Source organism: Lycorma delicatula, chromosome 10, assembly GCF_047948215.1.
Source record: "Lycorma delicatula isolate Av1 chromosome 10, ASM4794821v1, whole genome shotgun sequence".
Classification (NCBI taxonomy): Eukaryota; Metazoa; Arthropoda; class Insecta; order Hemiptera; family Fulgoridae; genus Lycorma; species Lycorma delicatula.
In genome coordinates this window covers 110,701,603-110,727,412 of record NC_134464.1, presented here as the reverse complement: position 1 = coordinate 110,727,412, position 25,810 = coordinate 110,701,603, and the positions used below count along the sequence as shown (strand labels likewise).

At 31.2% G+C, this 25,810-nt stretch overlaps 1 pseudogene; it reads left to right on the top strand.

The window, feature by feature from the left end:
- Positions 1-25,810, top strand: part of LOC142330947 (T-complex protein 1 subunit beta-like) — a 41,156-nt pseudogene that overhangs the window by 5,785 nt on the left and 9,561 nt on the right.

Below are 25,810 nucleotides of genomic sequence, written 5' to 3'. Positions count from 1 at the left end.
ATGCTTTCTCTAACAATAATGGTGTTCATTACATTACATTGGCTGTCCCAATAATGAACACAGTAAAGATCCCATATAAAAAAATTAAAATAAATATTCTTAATCAAAAGAAAGAATTAGTAATCTACTTGTTTGGACATTATTTGTTGACTCTTTACTAAGTTGGTTGTCCATTTGATTTATTTTTACTTTGAATGCTTATAAAATCAAACAACCTTTATATTATTTAAAAGATTGGTAAGTTTGGTTTTGCAAAAAATATAATAAGATCAATTAATAGATTAAATTAACCAATTAATATGTTTAATAACATTTTACTTACAAGTGACAAACCCAACTGACAAACTGGCTTTTTGTTAAAGTGGCCTTGTTTGTATGAATCAGATGATATACGTGTCATAATGTTAATAAATAGGCAAACTCTGGTGTAATTACGAAAACTATTACTGTCACATTTTTTTTATAGATAACATAATGCCCTTGAAAATCTCATTGGAGACAATCTATTGTAAAGGTTAACGTCACTATTCTATAATCAGATAAATATTAAAAAAGAATTTCTTGTAGTTTAGGAAAACTAGTTTTCTTACAGGTTTTTCTGAAAAATGCGAATTGGAATCAATTTTTTTTTATAAAACTAAAGAAAAAATTTTTTTGCAATTGTATTTCATAAACAATATTTTTACTTACCACAGAGACCCTTAATTTCACTCTCTACCAATTGGCCTTCGCAAACTGGTTCGTCACTTGAACGCGTTTCATATGGGTAAGTGCCAAGATGATTTCCTCTGGAGAAAAAAAATTATTCACTTATTTCAAAGAATAAAAAACATCTTGAACAGTTTATTTGCCACTGTATGTTTAAATATCTCAAATAACTATACTTTTGTGGATAACAATTTTTTTCCAAATTTATCCAATTTGATCTTTAATGAATTTAGTTAAAAGATCACAAATCAAAATAAAATGTTAAGTCTGGCTAACAAATAACTGAACTTAAGTTTGAGTTGTCATCATCATCAGTTAGGAAAAATATAATGTAATGTAATAAATATAATATAATGTATGCAAAAGTTTTTTTTACATTAGTTTATTATGAATATATTATTTTACATTTGAGTAATGCATTATTGAGTAAATTACAGGAAGCCACCAGAAAACGAGTTACTTCTCCCTTTCTTTGGACTTGCAGTTTCAAAGCCCTATAATTTTTACAAAAATTGTGTAAAACATAATTCATACAATTTTTTTTCAATTCTGGGGATTATAAGCAAATTTTTTTCTGAGAGATAAGAATATTAAAAAATCTCCAAACATAGTAAATAATCTTATCAAAATAATTTTTTGATGAAACATTTACATTGTACTGGCATAGTCTCTCGTGGGTTTGTTTTAAATGTTATTTTATAGTAAATTAACCACATAAATGTGACAAACTGTCGATATCATTTTACAGTAATCTGGCGTTATACAGTTTTAATTCATTCACAGTTATTATTCTGAATTTCAATTCATTGTAAATTATGTAACAGAATTCAAATTTTATTTATATAGCTTTGTGATGATTATGCCAAAATATAATATTTATCATGTAAAGTTTTATTTAATTCATATTCTATATATAAAAGAGGTTGGTATTACAGGTTATTTTATTATTTTTGGTGGTTAAAGATGATTAGTAATTTAACCCTTTCACTCCTCTTGTCCATTTCGTTGCCCAGATATTTTACCAGTTGATTTTTATGTATCAATGGCTTTTTTATACTTTTAATCCAAGTAGTGCATTTCTTCTTCTGAACGTATTGAGAGGTACATAGAATTTTCTAATTTTCCAAAGTAACTGACACATTCACAACATAATATAATTTTTTTTAGTTTTAAAATAATATTTTCTAATTTATAAATGGATTACTTTTTGAAGGGATGCATGCTGAAATTTATAAATTGCACAAAAACTCTGTGTACATTCAAATGCCTAAGTGTAGTTAAAGGGTATTGCTACTGCAATGTAATTTTGAGGTTATGGTTATTATTATTACAGTTCTTTTGCTTATTTGTGTAGTGACCATAAGTGCTGATATCTCATTTTTTACTTGGAAATTTACTTAATTAGAGATGAATAATATTTCTAATTTATATTATTTATTATAAGTTATGTAAGGTAATTTATACATTGATAAAATAACCAAGTAGCCCTACATAGTAGGAAAAATATTCCTAACCTCACATAATATAATCTGTAAACATCTTTTCATTAAGTTATTTTATCTGAGCATAAGATAGTTATGCTTCAGTTTAGTTGTTTTTAGCATTTTCATAAATTGAAAAATTACAATAACCCTGAAATTTGTGCTATATGTAGAAATTTTATTATAAGGCTGTAAAAGCAAGATGTGAATTGCTGAATTTCTAAAATAAGCATTAGGTTTATTGTCTTCTTATTATAATGAGCTAAAAATAAATTTCTAGTATCATACAGTAACCAGTAGACTACTTTCTTTTTCTTTAGACTATTTTCTATCTCTATTCTTTTCTTATTTTACATTTTAGTTAGGTGTACGAATCAAACTACAAGGTATTTTATTTTATTTTTCAGACAATGGATTTTATGATTTATATGACGAAGATGATGTTAGATCTGTTCTGAATCTATTAGATGGAAATTGTTCAGATTTGGAAGGTTTGGAGAATGGTGATGAGATAGAAGATGAAGCGCCATCAAAGGGACCTACAAGAATTGGTAAGTTTCATTTTTATTTATATTGAGCCTAGTTTTGGCTCATGAAACAAATATCCTACCAGTATTAAAACGGATGGATTCAGTGAATACCTGCTAAAGCTACATTTTTTTATGCTGCAGGTGCTGATGTTGTCCCACGAAATGAGGAATTAGCTATTCAAGATGATGCAGAAATACAAGAGCTGTTGTTGCAAACAGCACCTGTGCTGCCTGAACTCCCATCATTACAAGTAGCTGCAGTACAATCAGCACCTATTTTAAATGAAAAAAATCAAGCAGGGGAACAAGTAAATCAAAATTACGTGATAGGCCATCAACATCAGCTGGGTCAGATCCACCACTTTTATTAATTCTGCCACGGATAAAAAAGATATCCGATGGAGAAGAAGGCCTTCCAGTCCACCTACAACTGGTGATTTTTCTGTAAACACAGAGAATTATTTTGATTTGGATTCTCCTATAGATTATTTTTGCAAATATATAACTGAGGAATGTATTTCATTCATGGTTGAAAAAACTAACATGTATGCCCTCTAGAAAGGTATAACATTTCAGCCCACAAATGCTCAAGAAATTCGTGCACTGATTGGGTTACACATTTATATGTCAGGTTTAAAATTTCCCAGAATAGAAATGTACTGGAGAAAATCTCTAAAAGTCATGATATTTTCTGAAACAATGACTCATAATCGCTTTTATCAACTGAGATCAAACCTACACATAGTTAACAATTTAGAAATGAAAGACTCAGATGACAAATTTTTTAAAGTAAGGCCAATTTTTGAGTTTGTCAGAAAAAGATGCAAGGAATTAGAAATGGAACTAGATCTCAGTGTTGATGAGCAGATAATCCCATTTAAAGGGCATCATTCTACTAAACAGTATATGAAAAAACCTAAGAAGTGGGGGATAAAAAATGTTTTGTGTGGGAAGAGTGGTATTGTACATGACTTCATACTATTCCAGGGCAAAACAACAGAATTTGATCAAACCAACATAAAATCATTTGGTTTAGGAGCCTCTGTAGTTTTAGAACTGACAAAACAGCTTAAAAAAGAGAACTATTGTGTTTATTTTGATAACTTCTTTAGTACTTTAAATTTATTCAAGATTTTAAAAAATAATAAAATATTTGCAGCCGGTACAGTTAGAGTTGATCGTTTTTGTAAGCCTCCGTTTATGTCTGACAAAGAATGCTCAAAAAAGCCAAAAGGTTTTGACCTTTTGGCTTGTGACCAGTAGAGATGGGAAGTTGTTCTTTGCAAATGGACTGATAATCGATCAATTGTTCTTGGTTCTAATTTTGTAGGTGTAGGTACACCAGATGAAAACAGGTGGGATAAGAAGAGTAAGAAATATGTTCTAACATATTCTGGTCTAGTAGTAACTAGACCAGAAATAGTTAAAAAATATAACTCTGGAATGGGAGGAGGAGTAGATACTCTGAATCTACTTACTGCGATCTATAGAATATTTTAAAAGAGTCATAAGGGGACTTTAAGGATGATTTTTCATGTCATTGATATAGCCTGTGTAAATTGTTGGTTAGAGTATAGGCAGGCTAAACAACTTAAAAAAAAAAATCATTTGTTCTGTTGGATTTTAAATTAGATTTGGGCGAAGCTCTTGTAAAAATGGATAATCCAGTAGGGTCTTGCAGGAAAAGAGGTTGACCAAGTTCTCCTAGGGAACAAATTTTCTGCCCATTGAAAAGACATAATGTAGAAGTAAGGCCTATAGTTGAAGTTCAGAAAGATTTAGTAGACCACCTACCAGAATATGATTCCAAAAAAGATGCAACTTGATGCAAAAATATTAAGTGCACCAAGAAAACTCATGTGTACTGTACAAAATGTAAAGTCCACCTTTGTTTTGTGAATAGCAGAAATTGTTTGATGAACATTTAAAGTAGTAGATATAATGATGTACTGATATTATGTTAAAAATTCCTTTTAATTTGTAATTGTTTGTTTATTTTTTATTATAATAATAATTTCTAAGCATTTATTATGACTTATAAGTCATTTATTATGGTAAGATTTGCTCAGCGTGTTTATTGTTTATAATTTTTTTGATAATAGATTCTTTTAAAGTATTTATAGACATAAGACAGAAAAAAAGTTGTGTTTTAATAATAATTTTATATGAATTTTATAAATAACTATTTTGTAAAAATTACATTTTTCATAAATAAAGATGTTCTTTGGTATTTCATAGAAACTAACTACCGTTCATTACAGATGTCCATTCCAGTGGACATGTTCATATTTTTTTGGCAAGAAAAAATGTTTGGTCTAAATGTTTTGAAGTAATAAAAATTACTTAAATAAACATGGCTGCAGAGTAAAAAATAATTCTGATGAGCGACAAAAATTTGGTAGTGAAAGGGTTAATTACAAAGTTTTACTATTGTAAAAAAAGTATCTACTATATATATAAATTTTCCATTACATCTTTTTCAGACTTGATTCCCAATTATAATGACATAACAGAGAAAAATGAGAAATAAAAAAAACTGAATCTAATCACTTATTACATGACCAATATTGAGTGATGCCAATGTTTTGATTGAATTATTTCTGGTTTCAGGTAATTTTAAATATGTAATAACAAAGATAAATATAATTTTTGCTTATGAACATGTTACACAAAAATAATTTTTTTTTAATGTTGAAACAAATATGAAGTAAGAATATAGCTTTAAGAACCTTTTTATAAAAAATAAAATTCCATAGCTTTTTTTTTTGCTAATTAAATAATCATCTTAAATAAAATATTCATAAATCACACATTAAAAAAGTCTCATGTACCAATGAATATAATCATCAACATCATGGAATGAATATCAGTCCTGAGGCTTGAATTTGTTCTAATTATAAAGTATACAATTCTATACATAAAAAAAAGTATATAACTGAAAATCGTAACTCAAAACCCAATATATTGATTTTAATAAAATCAAATTGCTAAAATCAGGTTGGAAAGTAAAAAAAAAAGAAAAGTTGCTCATTACATCAGAAATTGTAGTTTAACTCACTTAGGCAGTTTCACATTTTGAAAAACTAGCCGCTTCAAATGTCAGCCAATATTCTTTTATTACGGGCACATACTGTAATATCTGCACAGACATGTTGATCTTAAGAAATGCATTTCAGCTACCTCCAAATTTGACATCTCTCTCACTGATAGCCCCGACCCATTTGTCAAGACTGGAATGACTATTTCTAGAATTTCTTTATTGTATCTTTCTTCCCAATAGTGTTTTCTTCAAAACTTCTGATAAAATTTGATACTTGTGCAGCTTTGAAACCAAACTGTTAGAGTTAGAATAAGACTACTTGCATCAAAGGAAGTTAAAGCCCTCGATCTGTTCTATGATGCTGCAATTTACGAAATCTTTGGCTCTAACAGGGTGAGTACCCAGTGAAATTCCATAGTTTTAGTCTTTGTTGATGAAATATTAACCCATATGGGTTAGTTGAACAACACTGTGACCTCAGCTGGTTACTCTTAGGATTCATAAATAAAACACTAGATAATTAGCAAAAGCAAGTAATTCAGGTGTTATTATTGTAATTACAACATTCTCTGCTGGACAGGTACACCAAGAACTACTATTCTGCTACACCAAATACCTCATGTGTTGCAATGTCACTAGTTGTAGTACAAAACATGAAACCTAGAAAATCTTTCTGTTGGTAATTCACTTAAATTATAATCTAAGTATTTATTAATACTGTATTAATTTCAACAACCATAACTGCTGTTGTCAGTCAAATACTTATTTATTGTATAATAGCTTTTCTCTTGAAATAATTTTAAAAGATGCTTCTTGAAATCATTGATGAGATCAATTTTTCTGGTACTAGTGAAAATTTACCATATTTTGAACTTGCATAACAAGCAAGTTTTTTTTTGGCATTTTTTTGCAGTGGAAATGAAAATTCAACTCATAGTGGATATTATAATGGTGAGTTTCCAAAAAAGATATAATTTTAAATGTATTGGATTTATAGAATATAATTACATAAAAAAATAACAGGAAATAATAGAATGTTTATATGTCTAAAGTGGGGCTTGCATGATGGCACAATTAATGGTACAACAATCTTTTTTGGATTCTGAATACTTTTTTATATTCATTGATGATCCCAGAGATTTCTCCACAAGTTAACAATGAATATAAAAATAACCATAATACACAGTAATAATAAGGTAATTCTTTAATTACAAAATAGGCCTTACTCAGTGTCTTTAAGCCTTATAAGTTAGGCTATTATATGTCTCCCATTCTTCATCTACAATACCAAGGAGGGAAATCTCTTGTACCAAATCCAGATCTATTGGCAATCAAAAAAATTCATACCTTCATTACGATTTAAGTCAAAATCTGTTAAACTTGTTTTCTTTAAATTAATCCCAAACCGTTCTATTTAAATCATTCCTTAATATCTTTAAACTGTGTTTAAATATTTACTGTTGGCTGGATTGTGCAGACATATTCAAAAAAGACCTTCCTGGATGAATCCCAGGAAACCTCCATATTGGCTGTTGAACACGAATACAACATATTCTTCTTGTCTGGTCTCAGTCCACAAGCTTTGAAAATAATCCAATCAATGCTATTTAGATATAAGATTAAGATTCATAATATACTTCACTTCTATTCTGAGAATCTTAAGAATTTTATAAATCTTTACTTGCAAGCCGTGAACACTGGCTTTGAAATCGTGAATTATTTTTCCCCAACCATTCTGTTTTAACCTTTCTTACTAACACTGCATGCCATTTGTATCTTATATAATTGTCTTCTGCTTGTGATCCTAAAAACCTAATTTTTTTGTATGAAGTTAAATTTTGAAGATCTTTGTTTCAGAGAGGAGTGTTTTCCTGCTTTTCATTTCTTCCTCATGTCTGACTACAAGTAGCGTTACTTAGGATTTGTGTCATATTACAAAAATCACTATTTATATTATTATCATAAGGCAGTTTTGCACAACAAAATCAGTCCAACTTTGTATCAGGCTTATTTTACTGAAATTGTTTTATATTAACCTTAAACACTCTCTCTGGTTCTACAGTATCCTTTTCTTACCGCTATATTCATTCTTCTTGTATTCCTTGTTTTGGAAACTAAAAAAAAATGACTTGAAGGCAAGCCATAACTTTGGTTAAATACAATATTAATGGCCAAACCATATCGTTCGTATTGCATCATGCAGGTAAATAAATTGCCTGCATGCTGAAATTTTAACTTTTTTATTTTGAGGTTAAACTACTTCACAGCAGACTGAAAGATAATTAAAGTTTAACTATCACTCTTAACCAATCTCTGGCTGATTGCTCTGAAGCCATTAATTGAACACCAATAATTAATGTACACTAATAATATCAGTAAGAAAATCCAATTAATAAGTAACAATATCATTAAATTTAGTTAGAAGTAAGGATTCTTCAGCTTCATAGAACAATTTTTTTTTGTTTTCAGCCATGTGAAAAATGTGTTTGTATAATGTATTTTCATATTTAAAATAGAGAATGTCAACTTTTCTTTTTTTTTAATTATGTAATCGAATAATTATATTTACAGGTAAGGTAAAAATAATTGAACTTTGACTGTTAACTAATTTATTGTACTTTTAAATTCTGTACAAGACATTTTTCACTAATATTTTAACTGTGATATTGGCTAGTATGACATGGATAAATTTTTAGCTCATTTAATTGGCCATAAGACCAATTAAACAAGCTACCTCCATAAAAGTGTACTATATATATACACGAGGTGCTACCCAAACGTTCGGGGAATTTTACCATAAAAATAAAATAGCTTACCATAACTTATAATTTCCACTGTCTCCTTCAAAGTAATCCCCTTGGGTATTGATACAGTGATCCCAGCATTTCTCGCATGATTCCATGCATCCCTGAAAGTCTGCAGGTGTAAATGTTCGAAGCACGTTCTGCGTTTCTTCCTGAATCTCCTCAATTGTGTTAAAACGACGGCCTTTCAATTGAAATTTTATTTTCGGAAAGAAAAAAAGTCGCGCGGGACAAGGTCAGGTGAATAGGTGGGTGGGGAATCACTATCATTTTTTGGAAGCCAAGAAATTCCAAACGGCTAGCGATGTGTGCGCGGGAGCGTTGTCATGGTGCAGAACCCAGCTGTTGTTAGCCCACCAATCTGAACGTTTGCACCTAATGCTTTTACGTAACCGCTTCAAAACTTCACAATAGAACATCCCATTGACAGTTTGACCAAGAGGAACAAATTCCTTATGGATAATGCCTTTGATGTCGAAAAAAAACAGTCATCATCTACTTCACGTTGCTACAAACTTAGCGTGCTTATTTGGCCGCGGTGAACTTGGCGACTTTCACTGCGACGACTGCTGCTTAGTTTCAGGATCATACCCATGTCTCATGACCGGTTATGATGTTGGAAATGAAGTTAGGGTCATCTCTTGTTGAATTTTTCAATTCAGCTATGCGATTTTATTTCTGGTTGCTGTTCAACAGTCTCGGCACGAATTTTGCAGCAATGCGTCTCATGTTCAAATTGTCCCACAAGATGTGTTGCACGGACCCATATGACATTTGTATGATTGCACAAACATCACGGATTGTTTGTCTACGACCTACAACAATAGCCTCTCGCACTTTCGCGATGTTTTCCGGTGTTGCGCTTGTTGATGGTCTTCCTGAACACTCATCGTCATCGACTGTCGTTCGTCCATCTTTGAATCGTTGTACCTCAAAAAAGTTTTACTTTTACTCATAGTATTGTCACCAAATGCTTCCACAAGCATGCGATGGGTTTCTGCACCAGTTTTTTTAAGCATGAAGCAAAATTTTATGCAGGTTTCTATGCTCTTTAAAATCTGCCATTTAGAACTTCGCTGAAGCAGTAAAACACAACGCTACGCAACCACACGAAAGTCAACAATGCAGCCTCTCACCATCACAGCTGTTGGAACACTGATTCACAAAGAGTACTGTTAGCCACATCTAGCGGCAGCAGGTCACACCAGCAAAGTTCGAGTGCGAATTCAAATTCCTCAAACTTTTGGGTAGCACCTCATGTATATATATGTGAGTATATATATATATTAATTTGGGGATTAATGGTTATTTAAAAAAAACAATTCATTAGAGTTCTGTTACGAATTTCTAGAACTCTATAATGAACCCACTGGGTTGGTCTAGTGGTGATCGAGAGTTCCAGCATTCAAATTTTAGTAATGTCACTTATTTTTACACAGATTTAAATACTAGATTGTGGATACTGGTGTTCTTTGGTGGTTGGGTTTCAATTAACCTCATATCTCAGTAATGGTCAAACTGAGATTGTACAAGACTACACTTTACACTCATTCATATCATCCTCATTCATCCTTTGAAGTATTATATGAACGGTAATTACCGGAGGCTAAACAGGAAAAAAGAAAGAAAGAATTCTGTAATGGGTTGTATGCCTGGTAGTAGGGCAGAAAGAGTCTTGGTTGTACGTCCCAGTGCAAGCTTGACTGTATGTAGTGAGTGATGTGCTCAAGTGTGTTTGGCCTTCTGTACTTTTGTTTATGACCCATTGAATTATTGGCACATAGCCTGGGGAAAACGTATTACTACCTGTACGTGCTAACTCGGCTGAATGGCCACCGACTGCATGTTTGTCTGTCTGGATAGATTGGCCCACTGTGTATTGGACTTATTTGGTTGAATGGTCTACTGTATGCTTGGCTAACTGGTTTGATTGGCTCATTGTATGCTCAGCTGTCTGGGTGGAACTGCCCATTGTATTCTTGGGTATATGGCTTGCTGAACACTGGATAAATTTCAGGCCATTCACTGGTGGCTTTGGCCTACTATACTCTTGGCTGTCCCAAATATCCTGGTCTGGGTTGTACGGCCTCTTATATGCTTTCCTGTGTTGCCAGTACTTTGCGTAGTATTCCTAGAATGTTTGAACTGCCGAGCTCTTGGCTATTCCACCTGTCCAGCTCTGGGCTGTTATAAACTGGATAGTATTCTTTGTCATTCACTGGACAGCTGCCTGATTGTATGTTGGTAAGTCTACAGGATATCTTTTATGCTCTAGAACTTCGTAAGGATCAATTTTTGAAAGAAAAATCAAATAAATATTAGGCATGTACGTACAGCTGCTCTCAACTATCTGTATACTGCACACAAGAGCAAGAAGATTAAAATTATATTATTTCACACATCTAGCAGTGAAATCCAGTTTTATGAATCTTGAGTTCAATTCTGCACAGAGTTATTTATGTTTACTAAAACTTCATGGTTTTTGTTAGTACCATCTTTTAACAAGCTCAAAAAACAGGAAATATGTTTAATGGTGTATTGAAATTTCTGATTAGAAGCATATTTATATTGAATACTGTGGAGATACTAAGGAGTAGTAGTTTTTTTTACTATATGTTAACAGACCTTTCTATTACTCTATAGTGACTGGGTCCAAACCAAGTCATTTGGGACTTAAGAAAGAATCTAAAATCGTTTGGATTTGTGGAACAGAGGTCCAGAAAATGTGATGTACAAATAATTGCTGAAAAATAAATTCTGATTGATACATAGCGTTTAAGTTGATTTTTGATTTACCAGACAAGCCAAAATATTTGTATTAAAATGTATACTGAATGAACTTACTTTTACACAATCATTTAAATAAATATGTATCACAAAAATTTATTTTTCTATAAAATTTTATTATTAAAATCTAGTTTAAAAAAATATTTTTTTAAACTTTCAAAATACAAGTTGTGTATGGGCCATGTCATTTTAACAGGTTAACCATCATGAGGGGTTCCTGAACCTGTCACTGCATTATCTTAAATTGCTGAGAGAAATGTCGGCTGGAAGGCCAATTTTGCTAGCATTCTTTTTTTTTGCTGTTATTAAATATATTATGTTACTTTATGGGAAAGCATCCAGAATTTTACGTAACTGAACAGTAATAACTAAAAACATATGAGGGGTCAACAGACCTTTCCAGCTGTGGAGTTGACATAACACACTTTATATTTAAAAAAAGAAATAAAATTCTCTACACCATTTATAAGCCTATGAACATCATAACATTTTGTATTTACTTTACCAGGTAACATTATCATTACAAATTTATGTCTGCTGATCAGTTCACCAACCTACAACTGGATCTACTTTTATTATATTTTAAAAGACTTTTCTTATATCCCAGTCTATAACTTCACTAACAAAATACACTAAATGTAAAATTCACTAAAGCACATCACCCATTTAATTTTGTTTTCTTGTCTACTTAGGTTTTTGCAGCATGTGTTTTATTAAAGCATATTGGTAATTAATTTATCAAAATTGGTAATTATAATGTTAAAAAAATGGTAATATACATGTTTGTTTATAATCATACTTTGTAACTACATCAAATAAACAAATCACAAACCACAACAGAAAACATACATCTTGATCTGTTACAAATCTCATAAATTAAAATTACATTGTCTATTCAACCAATGTAATAAAAAGTTATGAAAACATTATTGTTTAGTAAGTTGTTCCTAGGGAATAGGTAAGATTTTATTATTTTGATTTAGTGGGTTGTAAAATTTACTAAAATCATGCTTTCCTAATTCTAAGGCACTTTCATATTCTTTGGAGTGTTTTACGCAGTTTAATATATATGTGCTGGTGCTGTATGAATATCTGAACACACCCAATCTGTTTCTCTTATTAGCTGATGTGAGGGATTGTGTAACCCTTCAATGCAGTAGCGACACTTTTATCTGGGGGGTATGATAACCCCTTATAGCAATAATGGCACTAACATAACTGTCATGGCAGTCAATCTTTAAATCTCTTAGTGCTTATGACCCATTTTTTCGAAATAGCTTGGAATAGCAGTATCATTTGGAAGTAATTGTTTTGTGTCAGAACATGTATAATCATTATGTGTACAGTACATAATATACTTTAACCATAATCATGTTATATTAAACATTTTTTATATAAATTAATCATTTAAAGATGTTTACTAGAAATCATCAAGTATTCTAATGTGCTATTGCCTTCTAATTTTCTATTTGTTTGATAATCTACTCTAAAAGTCTGAAGGCTTGTACATGGGATTGCAGTCTGTAGATTATTGCATTAAAATAATCTCAAGCATTTGAAATATATATATTGCTTGTAAATATTATACACAAATTCTCCTGAGTGGTGAGGATCTCCATCAAAGTGTACTGTAAGTGCAAGATACTTGAAGAAACTGATCCCACAATGCCCTGCTCTCGTGTGTGTTAAAGTTGCTACTTTAGATTCAATCTTTTCCATGTCTGCACATTCTGAAATTAACTTTACTTAAATTATTGTAGTAATAAAGTCATCATTTTTCATAAAAATATGTATTTTTTATGGCTTATTAAAGTTTAGTGACTTTTCCTGACTTTTAAGTCAAAGAAATAATCTTTTTGATTGAAAAATAATATAATCTTTTCTTGTTATATATTCTACTGCAGCTAATTAGTCAGCATTACCATTTTTTTTTTCAAATAAATTAATTCTAACTAAAATAACTGACTATATAAATAAACTGTAGCTAATTATATAGATAGTAGAAATCTTGTGCTTGCATGACTCATCTGAGGAGAGTTGCCTTTAGAGCAGATGACTTTATCAAAGTCAACAGTCATTGACTTCATGAAGTTATTGGATTAAAAAACAAAAATTAATCTAGAAAACTTTCTTTTCAATTCTTATTGGATATTTTAACTGTGTACTAGTGTGTGTATATATATATATATATATATATATATATATATATATATATATATATATATATATATATATAATATACACGATTCCAAATATAAAATATGTAATATGCAACTGGAATTATAAGCACAGTAACTAGAAAAATATTTTGTAGGACTACAAATTAAAAAAACTTTTTTTTTAAACAAAGAATACCTTAATTGATAAAAATAATTATCACCTAAATAAATTATTTCTAAAAACAACTAAGAAACAACTTTGTTTTTGCCACATATAAATTATTTTTTTGTTGTATCAACATGTAAAAACTTATCTTACAAAAGAATATATCTTTGCAAAAACTGATTAAATATAGTCACAGTAAAACATAATTTTTTATATAGTGATAACAAATTAACCTTTCATAATGAGAAGTACTTATGTTGTGACACTTTTTGTTTGTTTTCTCATCTCATAAATAATTTTTTTTAAATTTACAATATTGATTGTTTTATGTAATTAAAACATGTATATCCACATAATATGAGAGTTTAATTTAATTAAAAAAGTTTTTTTTCTGTAATGTAAAAAATTACAAGCACTAATAAAACATGCACACACATAAACAAAGAATTTATAAATACTTTAAAACTGGTTATGAACTAGTAATTATTATAAAATAAGTTAGTAATAAATAAAAATGTTATAAAACCCATTAAACCAAACAAGTGTGCATCCTTTGCACCACCACATCCTTAAAATAATAATGTGTGAAATCCTAATTTAATGTAAATAAATTCAAACCAAATTCAGGGATGGACTGCTATCATTATGTGGTACAGTCAGGTTGTACCTATACAAAACAAAACTTTATCAATTTTTATGTTGTCATTAAATACCTGTGTACATAATTATAGTTAATATACAAAAGACTGCTTACCAGCAATTGGCTTTTGTAAATTAACTATAATTATGTACTTATAACAATGGGCCATGCTTAATAAAATTACCTGTGTATACCAATCTCTATAAATAATGATTAAGGTTCAAATCCTAGTAAGGTAGTTATTTTTATACAAATCTCAATACTAGATCATAGATACTAATGTTCTTTGGTGTTGTTTCAATTAATCACACATCTTGGGGATGGTCGACCTGAGACTACAAGACTACACTCCATTCACATTAATGATTTCCTCTAAAGTAATCTTAACAGTGGTTTTGGAGGCTAAACAGAAACAGAAAGAGCTTTACTCTGAATCTTATTAAACATAAAAAAAGAGGTTTTCTTAATGACAAAAGAACATGGCAGTGATATGCTATTACCTAGAGCTGCAGGAATTTATATAGATATTTATTTCTTTTAATACCTGTTACATTCGATGATCATATTTCACATGTGATCAGAAGCAATAAACTAGCGGCAATTAGGGAAATATTTTATGGCAAATATTAAAAATTATTATAATACCTGAATTTGTTACTGAAGATGAATATTACATGTATATCGTGAGAATTGTTCATCGATTCAATATACTTGCCAAATATGGCGTAAAGCTTCATCAGACTGGTCTAATGCTTAAATTACTTAACAACTGATTTTCGAATCAAAGGTTCTGAGGTTCAAATCCTAGTATAAGTAAGTTACTTTTTTTACGTATTTGAATAGTATGTAGTGTATCAGTTTACTTAAATGGTTGAATTTCGATTAACAACACATCCCAGGAATTGTTGGCCTTTTATTTTAAATTTTGCCTCATTTTACATTTCATCCATATCTCATTGGGCCATAGGAGGTTTCTCAAAAAAGATTGTAACATTCACAGTAGGAAAAATCTGATGACACCACAGGACTTGCTTGTACTTATATTAAATTATATTTTTTTTTCATATTGGATTATTATTTATTACAATCTGAGTTTAATAAATCAATACATTTAAATTAAAAAAAAAAAAAAAAACGGTTTCCTTGTATGATCCAAATTTTTCATTAATTAAACTGAAACCAATGAAAATAAGTACCACTTATAAGTGGTACCAATAAGTTCTTATTGAAACTTGTTGCTGCAGTTATGAAAAAGTCCAAAATCCAGATTTTTGGTACAGTTGATTGCAATCAAAAACGGGGGTGTATAACTAGATCCGAAATTTTAACATCCTACGGCTAATCGTTTTTGAGTTGTGCGAGATACAGACGTCACGCAGAAACTAGTCAAAATTAATTTTTCGCGATCGCATTACTTCGTACAAGAAAGTAAAAATAAATGACTTTGAAGAACAAACCTAAGAACCAGTTGTTAATACAAACAGAAAAGTAACTTTGACAATCGGTTTACAAGTTTGTTTCTTGCTACATTGTTGACAGACAAGAAGCTAACTTTTATTGGGATGGTAAGGAATGATTTGGAATAGAATGATGGAATAAGAGATTTGCCATTTTGGAAGAAGATACTGCAACGACTGACAAACTTCCTGCAAAGATAGCTTAATTAGATGAAAAATCTGTAGCGCTTAACGCGTCCGTTGGTTCTACGGGAATTACGCATCTGTCGATTCCACAATTTAAGACCGGTAAATTGTACTTAACCCATCATCGCTACCAATATGAAATACGGTTACGAGGTGTGCGAGAACTTACCAAAGTTATTTTTTTTCAAACAACAATATTATCCCCTTCAAAGTAGTTCCCTTGGGCAACTATGCACCGGCGGAGTCGTTGTTCCCACTCCTAGTAGCAGCGCTGGAAGGCTTCAACTGGTCGGTCACAGTCTTTTGAATATTCTCCAGAGTTCCAAAATGACGTCCTTTTAAGACACGTTTCAATTTTGGGAAAAGAAAAAAGTCACAAGGACTCAAATTAGGTGAATAGGGGGGGGGGGGTTGAGGAACCGTAGGAATGCGTTTTGAGGTCAAAAATTCCTTGATGGAAATGGCCGTGTAACAGGGGCATTGTCATGATGCATCCACTCTGTAATTCTGGTCTCACGCGAATCTCTCTTTTCCTGAGCCTTTCAAGGACACCTTTGTAAATCACTTGGTTAACATTTTGTCCTGGAGGAACAAATTCTTTATGCACGATACCCCTACTGTCAAAAAAGCAAATCTGCATGGTTTTGATCTTTGATTTGCTCTTTCGACATTTTTTCGGTCGAGGAGATGACAGAGTGTGCCATTCTTCGCTTTGTTTCAAGATCGTACTCAAATATCCAGGATTCATCACTTGTGATCGATCACAGAATTGAAGAATTCTTGTTCCTCTCAAGAAGATCAACGCACACGTTTCTTCTATTGCCCTGTTCCGTTGTGAGGTTTTTCGGCACCAATTTCGCATGTCAAAATTTGATGTACGGTAAAAGTGTTTAAATTTAACTCTCATCATCCTTATTGTTAAACGACGGTCTGATCTCACAAGAACGCTCAACGTTTTCGTCAGATTTTGAAGCTGAAGGTCTCCCTGAGCGAGGTTGGTCTTCAACGTGTTCTCGGCCTTTCAAAAATGATTTGTGCCAGCGGAAAACTTGCGCTCTTGATAAGCAATGTTCCCCGTAGGTCTGTTTCAACTTTTCAAAGGTCACACTCGCGGATTCCCCAAGTTTAACACAAAACTTGATTACACAAGGTCGCTTTAAATTCCGATGCTCCATTTTCGTAACACACAAAAACACAACTTCACTGATGGCGCTGTCAAAAACAACGTGTTAGCGGAGTTGAAACTCGTAATGAGCATGTGGAAAGGATGAACAAACCGGTCAAGCACAAACCGATAGACACAACGTTGCCAGATCGCTCGCAGTGTTGACAATCTCATTACTTTTCTCACGCACCTCGTAAGCTATTTTTATTTCATACGATAACATTTTTATTGATCATTTTACGATCGGTTTTCACTGGGAAAACGATCGTTCAGTACTTGAATGATTCAGTAAAGTAAGATTACAGGAAGTGTAAGAAAAGGGGTAGACTATACTCATTCACTGTAGCAGAAGATTTACGTGTTATTGCTTATGCAAATAAGCACGGAAATTGTTCTACAGGCAGAACCTGCATTCGTGAGTAGCAAAAGTAAGAAAACTAATGTCTCATAACTAATAAAAACAAGAAAACATTTTGGCGGAAATATCTTGAAGAAAATCTTGCAGTTCATTTAAGTAATGTTCGTCAGTTAGGATACGCGACTTCAATAGGTATGAGTCAGATGAAAGCCCTGAAAATTGCTGATGAATCCTTTCAGTATTGAAAGGATGGCATCTTTTACGTTGGAAAGTCAGCACAAAATTTGGCATCTTCATCTAAGATCTGTGTTTCTGGTGGTACTGGAATTGGAATCTCTTGGCTATGTGGCACTGGCTGCATGGCAGAGGGAATATCTGGGTATTTAACAGTACACCTTTTTATCAGTTATCCCAGATATCTTTATTACACATAAATAACTGTTTGTGGTTTGATTCTTTGGTCTCTCCAAACTTTTGGAATTGCAAATGGCATGTGACAAGATCTATTTAGCCAACTAGTCAGCAATGTTACACAAGAAGCACAGTAATTATAAGGATCCCAACTGATTTGTACTGATCACCTAATTTAATTCAAAATACAGTTTGTATGACATTTTTATCGATGGAGTTATATTTCTTTTCTGAGACTAGAATGTTAACTTACCAGAGGTAGTAAAAATTATTTGAATGATTAATGCAACTTTGAGGCATTGTTAATATAATACAATAACTAATGTATTTTAAAACGAAACACTTTGTAAACACACTAATTTAATAAAAAAAACACTCAATTTAATGAACAACATATACTCGCAAATACGAAAATCAGCTACAAAGCTGAATGTTACACACATGAGAACTCGCATATTATTTATACACGAAACGTGTTATTGAGTATACCTTAAATATTTACTATAGCTGATTGTAGGTGCGCGGAAAATAAATTTCTCTGTGAATATTAATAACAGTGTCTCTAAAAATATTGCGCGGTCGCGCAACCTAGAGGAAACTATGCTTATACCTAAGTACATGAAGTACGTAGAGTATGTCAACGGTTATCCGAAATGTTTCTTTTCTAATCAACATAAGCAATGTCGACTATCTATAAAAACGAATGATATAAATTAAGTTTGGCTGTGCAACATTTTTAGAAAATTAAAAATATATTAAAAAATACGTTCATTGAAACTAACAAAATTCATATGGTCATAGATATTTTATATCATTTCTTCAGAAGTAATTATAGATTAAAAATGTGATTTTTGGCATTATAATAAATTACTTTACTAATAACTTCAGCGGCATAGTATTTGTCATTGCTTTATGTGGGTGGATAACCTGCTTTCCGTTCACCAGAGTTGAGTTTCTCGAGCTGTGAGGTTATATTGAAATCGTTACATCGTTTATTGTATAAATAATTTCAGAATGGTAAGCTTAAGTTGAATCATTTTATATTCATCCTTTTTAAATAAAATTATATGCATCTTTTAATCATTATAATTACTTATTTAATGCACTTACGACGAACATGATAAACCGGATGGTTCACATGCTTGTAACTGTAAACTAAACTTAGAAATTTGTAATAGTACACATGTTTTGTTTTAAAACATTAGTTTGTTTTTCCTTTGTGAATGTATAGTCGGTTCAGTTGTAAAAATCAAAGGTAGTTAATTATTGAGTGAGTAGTATGGTTTTTTATAAATATTTTTCATGATTTCGTACTAAATGGTTCATTTCTTCATTCGGTTTTATTTTGAAGTTAATGTACCTGCAGGACGTTTTTTTTATGATTCGGGGTGGTTCTAAAATTTGAGATTTTGTTAAAGTAAAGAGAATATTAATTGGCTAATCCGCTGTCATTGTTATGACACTCATTTATAATCAGTTTTAAGAAATGATATAAATACGTGTGAAATATAATGACGCTATTTTCATTTTATATATATATATATAATATCTGTATCTAATATCCTCCTTAGCAGTATAAATTGCACATTTACGCTGTCACAGAAGATTGATTATAGTCTTGAATGATCTTTTATGTCATTCCCAGGTATGGTAGCAGATTCTGTTTTTTGTATTTGATGGTTGTAAATGCCTACTCTGTATTTTGAGTATATAGAATGATTAAGTTTCATTTAGTTTTCAGTGTATAAGTCTTTATTATTATTTCAGGTATCTGATTTTATTTATTTTTTAGGTGTCATTAAATCCTGTAAGAATATTAAAAAATGAAGCAGCTGAGGAGAAAGCTGAAACAGCTCGGATATCTTCATTTATTGGAGCAATTGCTGTTGGTGATTTAGTTAAAAGCACTCTAGGGCCTAAAGGAATGGATAAAATACTAGTATCATCAGGACGCAATGAAGGTCAGGTTGAAGTTACAAATGATGGAGCAACCATTTTAAAAAATATTGGAGTGGATAATCCTGCAGCTAAGGTTTTAGTTGATATTTCTAGAGTTCAGGATGATGAAGTTGGTGATGGAACAACTTCTGTTACTGTGTTGGGTTTGTAAATTTTTATTAATTTATTTGCTTAATTCATTTAATATTTCATGATTTTTTTTTTTTAATGTTTATTAATTTATTTTCAAGAAAAGTTCGTTGAGCTCGGAAACTATTAATTAAAAAAAATTAACTTGCAGTGAATTTTTTGATTTTAATTAAAGAAAATTGTTTTCTAATATCTGTTAAAAATGACATTTATTGGTACTTACTGGTTATCTGCCTGCCACGTACAATCGTTTAAGTGAATGTTTTAACCAAACCACTTGCTAGTCTACTACAATTCATTGCAACTTACCTCACAAGTTTTTTGCAGGTGGCCAATGCTCTTAATCCCCTCAATTATAACGTCAAATGCATAGTTTTCATGAACACTTTGCTCCACATGAACTCCGCTAAGTATGACTCCAGATATAATGGTGGTCTGTGCCTTTGTGCTGCTTGTTCTGCTAGTTCTGCTATTTTATGGAGCCCTGCGTGTAGTTAGATCGATGAAGTTAAGACGGCTGTTCACTTGTAAGTGCTTGAATTCTGCATCTTCGATTTTATATGTTATATATGCCCTTCACAAGTGTACAATGTTGATCCTTCCATCACATACTTTTAATTTCTTTCATCAACATTGAAAATGAACAGTCGGGAACGCAAACGAGAAAGCATTTCTTGGTTTCTTTACATGTACCGCCATAAATCCATTGTTATGACAAAATTCGCCTGGCATTATTTTTGCGCCTTTTAAACATGACTTCGTCCAATTCAATGGTTTTCCAACAATACCAATCTTTCGATCATCCTTTTGTAAGAGAACATCCATGCATATTTCACGTAAATAGTTAATCTAGTCAGCGGTCATTTCATCTGACATATCCAGTTCCCATTTACACCATGTAATCAATGATGTTTCTTGCTCCCACAAATAAATAAAATATACTTCACTTAAGAAAGGTAATCTGGAATTTTGGAACCAGTTTTTAGTACGTTATGCAACCTAACCCATAAGTACATGGCAGGCAGATAACAAATAAGAACCCATTTATTAAAAAGTATTACTCTAATTTAATGATCTGTTGTAAAAAATTACATTTTCAGAATTTATTACTTTATCAAAAGCAGTTAGTAGAAAAATGTAATGGAATTAAGACAACCTACATTAGCTTTCATAAATCATGTTTTGGTAATTGTGTAATGTTTGTTGTCCACCTTGGATTTTTTTTTAATCGGAATTCCTTTTTTCATTTCTAATAACTCATTTTAGTCAGAATTTTTTGCTACTTGCAGGTAATTTACAAGTGTCATATAAATTGCTATGAAATTTAGATTATTCCATTTATGTGTGCATTATTTTTTTCAGAATTTTGCCTTATTCATCTACACCATTTTATAATTTTTTAACATTTGCAGGATTTTAGCTGTATCAAATGTGTGGAATGATGAAAATTTTATTTAAAACATTTAGTGTGTTATATTGTATTCTAGTATCTGAAAGTGTCAAATACTTTTTTATTAAACATTCAAAAAAATTCTGTTTACAGTTCTCAACAGTGGTGTTCAAACTAACATTTTCCATTGAATATTGTTAAATGATAGGCTAAATAATAAATGATTAAACAAATTGTATAGTTAAGAACATTTTATTAATAATTTTCTTTTTCATATACCTCAGATTCTTCAACCATTAATACTAACATTTCTTAGCCTATAATATTATATTCCAAAATTGGCTTATGTTTATTGAAAATTACTCGTGTAGATAAACTGAGTTAATTTATTCTGTTACAGATTTAGTTCTTAATGTTAGGATGGTATGACATCATTGGTACTAACATAATATTCTGAAATGAGATATCATATATTATATTAATATGTTACCAAAAATGTTGCTTTTCTTTAACTCATAATGGCTTTTTTTCATGTTTGTCCTCAAATCTTGCATTCTTAATTTAATATACTTCTGACATTGCCGATTGATGAAGTTTAGCACAATTACTAATAGTAAGTGGTGGTGACAAAACAATATTCCACCATTACTTTTGCAATCACCCTTTACCGGAGTAAATTAACAGTGTGGGTGTAAAGTTGCAAAATCTGCAAAATGATGTTATGTTTTGAAATCCAAATTAACCTACTGATTAATGCAATGTATGATAATTTGATTAAAGTATGACTAAAAAGTATTAAGCAACTTTTTAAAAAAATTTTGTAATATTACTTATAATAATAATTTAATTAGAATATTTTGATCATAGCATGTGAGTCAAATAATGACGGAGTTTCAAACAGTGGTAGTATTGCAACAAATTATGACAGAAACATGAAGTATATGTCAAAATATGTTAAACTCTCCAAGAACCTTATCTGTTTATTAGATCTGGATATGAACTCCAGTAGTTGCCTTGCAGACATCAAGATGATTTTCAACTTCTTGGTATACAAGGCAGAGAACTGGTTGACATTAAAATAGCTCTGGTGATTCCTTCTTTTAAATGGTGCACTTTTTTTTTATTGGAATAAAGAACCGCTCTTGTTTTGCATAACTCCATAAATAGAAAGGGATAAGATCTAGAGACTTTGCTGAGGAAATGTTTAAGATAATTCCACATGAATGTGACAAAATGTGGAGGAGCTTCATCTAACTGGAGAATGAAATTCTCTGGCATTTAGAGCACTGCATACTCTTCTGAAATATCCAGAAAGTTTCTTGCTTTCTGTTATAGTTTTTAACAAAAACAAAATGAACAGTGTCTCATTCATTCAACTGCGCATCACACATTAACTTTCTGCTATCATGTTGATGTTCTATAATGACATTTTGAGGTTCAATTTTGCATATTTTAAAAATAGTTTAATTTTATCCTTGGATAAATTTATATAAACCTGAATTTTATATCTGGTAAAGCATAGTTCGTGGCCATTGACCTTGTAACACAACATTGTGTGCTGGTACCAAAACTTATTTCCATATTGAAAACTGAGATAGTTTCTCCTCCTTTTAACTTAAACTTCATGTCCCTGTCATGTTTTATTGCCAAGTTTTGACCAATTGGTATCCCACTACTATTACAGATGGCCTTGGATATATAATTTTGATTTGGTGTTATAAAATTGCAATTTTTTAATTTGAATTTCTTTTATGATTTTTGATATTTGTGTATTCATGGTTGAGTACAGTTCACACTACTTGTTCAGACAGCACTGCTGTCTGGCACAATGTGATGTTAAATATTAGTTTTTCCTTCTTTTCAACATAATTTGTTTGTATTTTATTAAATATATGTTTATTGTTTATTAATTATTAGTGCGTAACATGCAACCATATGATATGGCCTAGTCACCAAGCTTGTTGGATTCAATCTTATTACATTATCGTAAGATGTGTTAACTTATGGCGGGCAAAATGTTGAGACACAGCTGCTGGCAATTAACTCTGCCCCATCTATACTATATAAGCCAGCTCAATACTAGAATCTGCCAGTCTCTCCTTGTCCAGTCTCATCTTGTCTAGCAAGTCTCAATCTATCATTTGAAGACTCATATCGTTCGGTCAAAATTTACACATCATACAGTAGACATGTATATGCATTAAATTATGTATTTTTTTTCAACAATGTAATACAGATTAAATAAAATAATGAACATGTTAATATATCAGTATATCAATTTTTAATTCAAATCGGTATTTGTTTTATTTACAGTCCACTTAACATAAACAAAACACTAGCTGTTAAGAGAGCTGGACAGAATTTTATAGTATCATTTTCATGTAATTAAAACCAAGATTAATGTAAAAAAATTATATTTAAAATTACTCTCAATCGAAAGGAAACTTGGTGGTTGATTACCTGCATAAAAATTCAATCAACTTCTGTAACTTCTATGTTTGAAGTCACAGAAGAGGTTGAGTACATATTTTGCTCCAAGATTCACTGATATTCTGTCTTATTTGTGGTACATATTTATTATACTTTAATGGTATTTAGGTACCAATCATACTTACAAATTTTAAAACACAAAGTGCCGATGTGAATAAAAGATAATTTCATTTACTTAATCTACATGTCAACTATTTCACTTTACATGGCTTGAAATTCTTTTTAGTGAAATAAATACATAATATGGGTCCGATTAATTACATTGTTTTAAAGGAGTTTGTTGTTTTTACAGAATATCATTATACTTAATGAGGTTTATCACAATAATGGGATTTTCTGTAACTGTTTATTGGGTGTACTAAAAAGGAGTATCAGGGTTTAAATTGTTATACATTCGAATGAAGTGTTAATTTAAGGTTTGAATCAAACCAAAAGAGACAGTTTTAGTTACATGCATGGCCATAGATTGATTCCCTATTTTTACACTTGACTGTCCCACTAGCAAAGATGTGACTCCTGAACAGAAAGCCGTTTGTATTTTACAGGGTTGTGAAATTTAAACCTGTAGTTACAGTTCAACTTACATCCTGGACAGTTTACAGTTATTAAAGGCTTTGAAGCCCACCATCTATGCTGTGCATGCTATCTTCACAATAAAAGTGTTGCAGCATGAAATTACGACTTTCTTGATCATATTGTGTATAGTAATGAATCAGTATTTCATCTTAGTGAAAAAGTTAACTCGTATAATGTCAATATCTGGGGGTCAGAAAATCCATGTGAACTCTTACAATATTCAAGGGATTTTCTAAAATTAATTGTTTTAGGTTCAATGTTCCAATGCAAATTTATGGGCTTTTCTTTTTTGCTGAAGCAAGAGTAATAGAAATTGCTTATTTGGAAATTCTGTATATATAGCTCTTTCCTCGGTTATAAGATGGATCAGAGAATTTCATTTGCAACAGGATTGTACGCATCCTCACTGGCATAACCGTGCATGGGATTGGTTGAATGATGTTTTCCTTGCTGCTGGATTGCTTGGCATGGATATGATGACAGAGTTTGCGGCGGTCTCCAAGGTCATCCAATTTGACTCCGTGATTTTTTTCCTTTGGTGTTTTATAAAGGATCTTGTGTATGTACTGATCTACCCATTTTGAGGCTAGGAATGAAACATTTGTTGATTCCAGACTTGCTGTTGAAAAACAAGATGAACTCTTGTGTTGAATGGATGTATGCTGTGTAACAAAAGTTGTGCTCACATTGAACAAAATTGTGTGTGTGTGGAGTATTTTTCTGTAATATGTTTTTTCCCTTGAATAGCTGCTGAACTTCTTCGAAAAGCCGAAAAACTTATTGATCAAAAAATTCATCCACAGACCATAATTGCTGGTTGGAGACGTGCTACTGAAGTTGCCCTAAATGCCTTGATGAATGCTTCATTAGATCACAGGTAAGTGATGTTTGTTTATATGTTTACGTAGGTAGATTTTACCTTTATAAAGACAGGTTCTAGTATATTACTAAGTATTTTTTAGTTGGTACAATTATTAAAATCATTTATTTCTTTCATTTACAGATAGCATAATTACAACCAGGCATATTGTTTCTTCTAGGTTTAGAACCCAAATCACTTCCTTTTACTTAAATTCAATTCAATTTTATTTCCTCTTTTTAAATACATAGAAACACACATAATATTAGAATACAAGAAATAATACCTGCAAAGTAAAAACTGAGCGCGAATCAATAAAAAATTAAAAGAAATCTGTGAAAGGAGGGATTTCTATGAAGAATAAGCTTCAAAACAAAACAGAGTAATGAGAGAAGAATTCAGGAAACAAACTAGTGGGAAAGGAAAAGGGGATTGGTAAATGGAACTTTGTGGTTCATAAACTTTCTTATAAATTACTATTCTGTTTTTGCAGTTCCAGTTACCATTAATATGGC